An 8894-nucleotide genomic window follows, 5' to 3' on the forward strand; every position below is an offset into this window, starting at 1 on the left:
CTAAGAAGCAACCCCCAAACTGGCCACCCCACACTTCCTAGTGGCATCTTGGGAACCAGAAGCAGCTACCTTTGCATCCCAAGAGGCCAGGGTTCGAAGTCCATTCCAACACGCGCCACTGGGGAGTTGCAGGAGCCGCTTGTAAAGGAGGGGTCAATGGCCGCGGCAGCTGGGAGGGTGGGTGGGATGGAGGAGTCTTTGCCTTCAGTCAGCAAGGTCTGTTTGCCTACCAAAACGAGAGGGGAAAACAAAAAAGATTAGGCTACAAGCGACACCCACAAACCCACCCCACACTTGGGGTGTACAATGGAGGGCAAGGTTCTGACACCTTGTGTGGTAACCAGCCAACAAGGTAAGAGATTCTCATTCCTGCCAATCAGCAGATGGCATTGCCATGGCGCATACCATGCCTGACTCTGCAACCAATGCACTCTTCGCACAATTATTAGCCAATTGCTACGCAGTTGTCGTATCTAATAAAATAAGCAAACAGGTAGAAACAATACTAGGCCAATCAGGTGCCTCCCCGGGTAACACAGAAGGATCACACCCAAGCCTGGGCACCCAGGGTGAAAGGTCAGGCCTGAAAATGGATCAAGCCAATACCGGAAACAGATCAAACCCATGCAACCAAACCAACCCTGGGCTCCCCATCACCTGCTCCCTCCAGACTTTCCCTGCGCTGGCTCCCAGCTGCTCCCCTGACCCCTGGGTGACCTTCTGGGAGTCTCTATAAAAGGAATCAACAGGTGTCTCTGCAGCGACCCAGGATGGTGCATTTAATTTCTTCTGGCTTTCCTTCCCCACTTCCATTCTGGTACTGTGCGACTCAATTTCATAAAAAGAAAAGAGGGTGTGGGCCCATACCCTGAAAGGGGGTTGCTGAGATTCAGCTGCAATAGGTGTTGGGACAAAAAAAAGTAGCCAAAGAAAGTTGGTGCCCTGCTACCGGCAACCTTTGTGTCAATTTAAACAAATATTGTGGTGTTTCTATGGTGATTCCTGTTTTGAATATCCACTACACTCACTTTTTAAAGGGCTTTTCCTGTTTGCGTTTCAACTTCAAACCTGTAAATATTTTCAGCATTTTTAGAAAAAAGGAGCTCATGTGCGTGCAAACACAAACACACAACCCGATCTCAGCGTACAACCTCCCAGTCTTGGAAGCCCGGCCTCGTGGATGTGAGGATGGGGTGCAGACAACCCAGAGGGGGTGCTCGGTCTGCTCTCCTGCCCACCCTGCCTGCAGAGCTGGCACCAGGAAGATTGCCACTGAAATCCTGGCCCTTTCCTTCCCCCTTTGCGGGAAGATTGCAGCAGCTACAGCAGCTCTGCGTTCCTGAAACGTGTGAGAGGGCTGGGCCCTGCCTCCGCAGTGTGGCATGGTGTGGGCAGCTGCCCTGCAGGTTCTCCAACTTGGCCCGGCCCTCGGAGTCCCCGGAGGCCTCTCAGGAGTGCACGAACCCCTCCCCTCCTGCTGCCCAAGGTTGGACCTGAGTGCGAGGAGGAGTTGGCTCTTGGAAGGTGGCAGCTTCAGCATCAGCTCTGCCCCACCTCGGCTGGGGCAATGCCACCAAGACCAGCTCCCTTGGGGAGGCTATCAGGGTGGACAGCATCTACAGTCCAAGGCTTGGATCAGCCCAGCTCCCATCCCACCCCTCGGCGCCACACAGGGTTAACAGCGGGTTTCCTGGTTTCCATGGATTCCCGCCAGGCCCCTAATGTGAGTTTCGTGTGATTTGGGGGAAGTGGATTTCCTTTGTTTTCCAGTTTGGGAATATTTTTTTCTTTAAAAAAGAGGAAAAAACACTTTAATGGAAACTTCAGGGCCACTGGGAGACTCACTCCTCTGGGCTCTGAAACTCCCCTGCCTGTTAGTCCAGAATCCCCCAAAGCCCTGGGCAGCTCATCCACCCACAAAATCCCCCTGGGCTGGAAGAAGGCATGCCTTGGACTACCTATACCCCTACTCCAAGAACATCCATCTGCTGGGGGTCTCCACTCCAATATCCCATCAGAACGACCCCACCTAAACGCGAGCATCTTACATAGGAGGCTAACACGCCCCTCTTCCAGCTTTGTAAAACAGACATGTACATTCAGAGAAAAGGTCAAGGGAAACACTTCTACCTCCCCAACTCCAGGCAAGGCACTGGCAAGACCAGGGTCTGACCACAGGCCAACGGTGAACACTTCCAGTGTTTCACGTCCTTGGCTCAGAGGGTGTTCCAGCTACGGAAGGAAAGGGGGTTCCAGGCCCTGGTGGGACCCTTGTTGGGCTTCGTCCATCGGAGAGAGGGGCCTGCTCAGGGCAGAGGGTGCTTCTCAGCTGTGGCAGCAAGAACAACTGAATGAAGGGTGTGGCCAGGCCTCCTCCTCCTTCTCCCCCACAGTCTTCCCCATTCCTGCCATCCTCCAACCCTGCCAGGGCATGGCCTTGCTCCAAGACTGTCCCCAACCAAGTGGCCTGACCCACTTACCAAACCAGGGCACAGGCCCTGGGGGCCTTCCATGGACTGAGGCTCTCCCACAGCCCAGGCCCCGGGGCCCATGGATCCTGGTCAGAAAGTGCAGAGCGCAGAGGCCGGGTCTCTCTGAGCAGCGGCTCCAGAGTGAAGAGGTGAGAAGCTGAGTGAGTACGCTTACAGAACTCACAATGGGCTGAGAACCAGGACACATGGGTCCGAGTCCCAGTTGTGCCCCCTGAAACCTCCATGGGCCCTTAGACAAGCCTGCTAATCTCCCTAGGTTCATTCTCCTCACCAGCCAAACGGAGACGATGCCTCAGTCTTCCCTCCTACCTCGCAGGCTGCGCGGAGGATGGACAAGGGGTGTGAAAGGGTGTTAACAAGCACTCTAGACATGCCTAGAATCACCACGACCCTCTTCTTCCAAGTCTCTTCAAGGTAACCTTCTGGAATCTACCCCGGGTGGCCCCATGTGCCCTGACTCTGCTGCTCCTACATCCTCCACCACAGCATTTACATCCACACTGGACTAAAGTAATTTGTTCACAAGTCTGTCTCCACCATTGGACGTTTAACTCCTCAAGGGCAGAGAGCGGGTCTTAATGATCTGCATGTCTCCAGCATTTAGCACAACAGCTGGGTGACCGTGGGCAGCAAAGGTGTTGGTGGAACTGAACTAGTCCCTGACTTCATGTCAGAGTCAGATGAGCCCCGCGCAGCTTGGCCCCTCTTCTCCAACAGAACGCTCCACTTGCTGTTTTCTTTTTTGAGATGGAGTCTCGCTCTGTCACCCAGGCTGGAGTACAGTGGTGCAATCTCGGCTCACTGCAACCTCCACCTCCTGGGTTCAAGCAATTCTCCTGCCTCAGCCTTCCAAGTGGCTGGGACTATAGGCAAGTGCCACCGCACCCAGCTAATTTTTGTATTTGTATCTACTAAAGAGACAGTGTTTTACCAGATTAGCCAGACTGGTCTCGAACTCCTAACCTCAGGTGATCGGCCTGCCTCAGCCTTCCAAAGTGCTGGGATTACAGGCTTGAGCCACCGCGCCCAACCCTGTTGGCTCTTTTCATGCCCATTCTGTTTAGCTCTCCCTGAGCCTCAACCTGTGCCTTGCTCTCTCCCCCTCCTCCATTAGCCCCGTGAATTAACAGTTCTCAGGTTCAAGGGAGCCCCTTAGTTACTTGATCCCCTCCAACCAATTCCAATAAGAATGAACTACGTGCCTACTGTGTGCCAGGCGGCAGGCTGGGAGTAAGGGCAGGGCACACTGATGAGTGGCCTCTGCCCCCTGCCTATAGGCCAAAGTGAGAACTCTTGGTATGAACCAGTCAGATGCCTTCTATCTGCCAAGCGCTGTGCCAAGTGCCCTATGCGCATGATCTGGCCAAATCTTTACAACACAAAGGCAGAAATGGTTATGGTCCCCATGGATAGATTAGGGAGGGCGGGCATGGAGACACGAAGTGACTTGCCAAAGATCATACCGTGCGCAGGTGCCAAAGCCAGGCCTGGGCTGACAGGCTCCAAGGCCCAACTCACTTAAAAGGTCATCCTCCTCCCCTCCCTGTGATCTCAGCAGCCACCCACAACTGATGCTACTGCCCCTCCAGAATCTCAGTTCTCCTGGCCTCAAAACAGGTCTGGACCAAGTCCCCCAGAGCCACCAGGCAGTGCTCACACATCACAATGAAAGGCTCAGGTGCTTCTGGCCAGGCTGAAAAGGGGGTAAAGTGAGGCCTGTGGTAACACTCGGTGAGCAGGAGGAAGCCCTGAACACATCTTCCAAATGGGATCTGGGCTGTGGTCATACTCATTGCAACCTGTCATCTGACAGGACGGGGACAAGGAAACCACCGCCATGCTAAGTCAGGAGGTCCTGCTGAGACAGGACAACTTCCGTTTCTTCTCTCCAGATAAGGGGAAAGCAAAAGGGCTTTATCTTTGGGGGCATGGGTCAGAGATTTCTGCTGCCTCCCCTACATCGGAAGCTCCCCGCACAGTGAACATCTGCCACGGAGAAGCGGGATTGGGAAGCAGGGCCAGAGAACCCCTTGATTTTCACCTGGGGGCATGTGGGTACGGGGAGGTGCCCATCATCTCCCCAAAGGAGGGAAGACACTGGGAAGTGGTAGGGAATGATTTATATCTGAGAAGGTATGCGGTGGAAGACCAGCCCGGGGTGGGGAGAGGACAGAGCGCTAATGAGCAGATTTCATAAACCACCCGAGTGAAAACAAAAACACAGACGCGCACATTGCCCAACTCCAGGGCTGTATGGAAAAGGGAAAAAAAAAAAAAAAAAAAAAAAAAAAAAAAAAAAAAAACAATAAAAAAATCCACATCTTAATACAAAAATCCTCCATGATGTGTTGTGGCACGAAAGTGTTTTTCGCTGCATTTTTCATCTGTGATCTCACACGGCCCACGACGGGTACGCCCAACACAGCAGGTATTCGACGGTACACAAACAGGGCAGACACATCACACAATGAGCCAAAACAAGGAAGGCCAACATGCAAATCGGTCCAGGCTGGCATCTCACGGCTTCGGGTGGCTTCTGGCGACGGCCTCATTGGACCTGAACATGGGACCCTTTCAATTTCTGAGGGAGAGAGAGATGGGGCAAGAATGCAGCTCAAGTGCAGAGGGCTCTTCATGCTCAGAACTCCCAGCCAGGTGTTTGTGCCGCCTTTCTGCACTTAAGGTACTGTCCACTGTCCTGCTGCCGGCAGGGGACAGGGAGGGGACCCGCACCCCAGAGGCCCTTCCTCCATATCACTCACCCCACAGTTACTATCTGTCTCCTTTCTGTTCCACCCCTCCCCCCTTTAATTGTTGGATGAGTTTACAGAGCTGTGTGCCAGAAACAATCAACTCCAGGGAACAGAGTTATACAAAAAAGGGCGTGTCGCCAGAGGGAGACGGATATCCATGGAAACCACCACCTTTTCACAGCAGCCTAGGTGAAGCTTGGGTGAGGGGATGTGTGGGGGATGGGGAGACACGCTTCACCTAGAACAGGGCCCCAGAAAATGCAGGGGCCACTGATAATCTATCTGTAGGAGCCAAATACCGTGTGGAGGGTCAGAAAGTGGAGTCAGTCACAAAACACACGTTCAGCGCGTGCACACAGGCACACACACAGGAGCATGCGCACACACACACACACATATATGCCACTCTGCCAGATCACTGGGCAACTTGCCGCCATGGTTAAGCACACACACTGTGGAGCCAGACTGCTCAGGTAGGAATCCAGGCTCTGCCACTCACAAGCTGTGTGGCTCTGGGCTAACGACTTTAACCTTTCTGTGCCTCAGTTTCTCCATCAGTAAAGTGGGGATAATGATAGTTCCTCTGCGTACCGTCATGAGGATTAAATGGCTTCTTACGTGTAACATGCTGAGGAAAGTACCCTCAACCAAGTAAGTCCCCTAGAGCCAACAGACAGGGCTCAGACATCACAACCAAAGCCTCAGGTGTTTCTGGCTGGGCTGAAAGGTGGCGGAACGTGAAGCCGGTGGTAACACCTGGGTAGCGAGTAGGTACTTCACAGCACCACCAAGTAGGTGCTGTCAAGCATTTGATAAATCAATCACAAAGCCTAAACAAAGAGAAAGAAAAGTTTCTAAACCCTGCCAGAGTAGAAGAGGAAAATGTTAATAGTTCATGTTTATTAAGCATTGTGTGCTCAGGATTTTAATATATTAATGCATATAACCATTGCAAATTAATATCTATAACCTGCAACGAAGTAGATGATTCTCTCAACTGGAGAGTGGAGGATTGAAGAACTGGGACCCAGAGAGGGATGTGACCCAGCCAAGGTCACACACTGGTACACGAGTTAACCCCAGCTGCCTGACACCTCATCACGACACGGCTTAGCAAGGTGGGTGGGGAGAAAGCGAGGGAGGGAAGGGCTTTCAGGAGCTTCTCTTTCTGGACTGACCTTAGAGGCAGAGTGGTGGGACCTAGACTCGCTCTTCCCAAACTTAAGAAGGAAAACAGACATCCTCCATGCCTGTGATTGCTGACAGAAGGAACGAGGAGCAGGGAAGAGATGAGGCCCGAGCATCCGCATTCCTCATGAGTTCCCGCCCCAGTCCCGGCCCGGGAGATCAGTGATGTCCTCTGACCCTTCCCTCTACCCAGGCAGGCATCTCCAGAATCAGGAAGTCCCTGGAGGGCAGACAGCAGAGCTGAGGCCCCATCTCCCGGCAATGGAGTCCCAAAGCCTGGGACAGGTCCTATTTCCAGGTCATAGCCCTGTAAACAACCTGATTTTCTGCCTTCCCAGATCCTAGGCAGATCCCTGGAGGGGACAGGGTGGGGGCGATGGGAGCACAGGCCTCCCCTATTGCAAAGCCAGGCCCAGGGAGGCCGGGAAGCAGAGGGCTGGAGGAGTCAGCGGCTGCCTGCCCCGAGAGATTTGGTCCACACCTGCTTGGAGACCAAGCTTGGTGGCTCAGCCCTTTCTACCATCGACCACCCAAAGTCATTCAGATATTTCCTCTCTCACTTGCTTTTTAAAAAAAATTTAATGTTCTCTATAATTCATCCATCCCAGAAGATAATCGATAGAGCCCGTAATGAAAATCTGAGCCATATTTTATGAACCGCTGCGAGCAGAAAGGGCCACCTCAGCAGGTCCGGTTGCAGCTCCCTGTCTCTGTCTTGTCCACTGCCCCAGGGATCACTTCTCCCGCTGGCCTTGCCCACAGCCCTCGGCCCACGATGAGGGCCACGACCCTAGTATCACCCCAGCCCCCGATGCCCACTCCAACCTAGTCACAGGAGGGTCACCCACCATTGCAAGGTGACTGCAAGTCTTCCTGGAGCAGCCCCCAGACCTGGGACCCCAGACTCCACCCTGGAATCTCACCAGTGTCTTGACTGAGTCAGGGGCCTTCCGGGAGCTGGAAGACCCTCACAAGGAGCGGGAGGCCTGCCCAGGATTCAGGGAGCCGGGCCAGCCTCCACCATGGTGCCTCCCATGAGGCAGGCCACCCTGATCTCGGGGGGCTCCCCGAGGGGCCTCCGGGTTTTATCTTGGACCCTCTGCTCAGGGCAGGGTGAGTCATTATTGTTCATTTGTTTGTTTGTTTTTGAGACAGAGTCTCACTCTGTCACCCAGGTTGCAGTGCAGGGGTGCAATCTCGGCTCACTGAAGCCTCCACCTACTGGTTTCAAGAAATTCTCCTGCCTTAGCCTCCCAAGTAGCTGGGATTATAGGTGTGTACCACCATGCCTAGCTAATTTTTGTATTTTTAGTAAAGATGGGCTTTCACCATGGTGGCCAGGCTGGTCTCGAACTCCTGACCTCAAGTGATCTGACGGGCTCAGCCTCCCAAAGTGCTGGGATTAGAGACATGAGCCACTGCACCTGGCCTATTGTTCATTTTTACTCCCTCAACCAAGGCCCTCCTCTCCCTGGACTCCAGCCTTCTGGGGTGAAGAGTGAGGAGGAGGCATCCTGGGGGGCGGGCACTGGAGTCCTGGGGGGAGTGGCCCCTCCTGCCCAGCCAGAGCCCACTGTGAGGGAAGGGAGGCAGAGCCCTGGCATCACCACTGACAGCCAATCAGCTGACCGGGCTTGCTCCTCCCAGAATCTCTCACTGCCAGGCACCAATCAGAGAGCACCACAGGGCAGGTGTCAGGAGGCAGCAACCCCTGGGGACCAATCAGAGCCCAGAGGATGCACCAACTTCCCAGGAATGACAACTCAAGCCAAACTAGGCGTGGTAGCACACGCTTGTAATCCCAGCACTTTGAGAGGCAGAGGCGGGCGGATCACTTGAGGCCAGGAGTTCGAGACTAGCCTGTCCAACATGGTGAAACCCCGTCTCTTCTAAAAATACAAAAATTAGCCGGGCGTGGTGGCGGCGCCTGTAATCCCAGCTACTCAGGAGATTGAGGCAGGAGAATCACTTGAATCCAGGAGGCAGAGGTTGCAGTGAGCCGAGATTGTGTCACTACACTCCAGCCTGTGTGACAGAGCAAGGCTCCGTCTCTAAAAAGAAAAGAAAATTCAAGCCAGTAAGAGAGTGTGATTCAGCCATGCTATGGACCACTATGCAGCCCTTAAGAGACACTTAGAAAAATGGGAGATGGTTCGGTGAAAACACTCCAGTGGCTGTGTGCTGGAGGATGCTGTCCCACACAGCAGCCACTGGCCACATGCGGCTACTGAGCACCAGATGTGGACAGTGTGATTGAGGAACTGAATTTCCAATTTTCTTTTACTTTAATGAATGAAAGTTTAAAGAAGCTGGAGGCTTGGATAGCACAGGTTTAGATAGATAACTCACCAGTGTAAAAAATTTAAATGTCTATTATCCCAAGACAGTGGGAATAGTCATTATTAATGATAATAACAGAAAGAGAAATAGTTAATTTTTTTTTTTTTTTTTTTTTTTTTTT

General features: G+C 53.1%; 1 protein-coding gene across 1 annotated transcript in view; it reads right to left on the reverse strand.

The window, feature by feature from the left end:
• Positions 1 to 8894, reverse strand: part of CASZ1 (castor zinc finger 1) — a 157233-nt gene that overhangs the window by 121024 nt on the left and 27315 nt on the right. The window contains exon 2 of the mRNA XM_017887994.1: positions 70 to 226. The gene's annotated coding sequence lies outside the window, so the exon portion shown is untranslated. The remainder of the gene's footprint in view (positions 1 to 69; positions 227 to 8894) is intronic.

This window comes from Rhinopithecus bieti, unplaced genomic scaffold, assembly GCF_001698545.2.
Source record: "Rhinopithecus bieti isolate Rb0 unplaced genomic scaffold, ASM169854v2 scaffold_16234, whole genome shotgun sequence".
Lineage (NCBI taxonomy): Eukaryota > Metazoa > Chordata > Mammalia > Primates > Cercopithecidae > Rhinopithecus > Rhinopithecus bieti.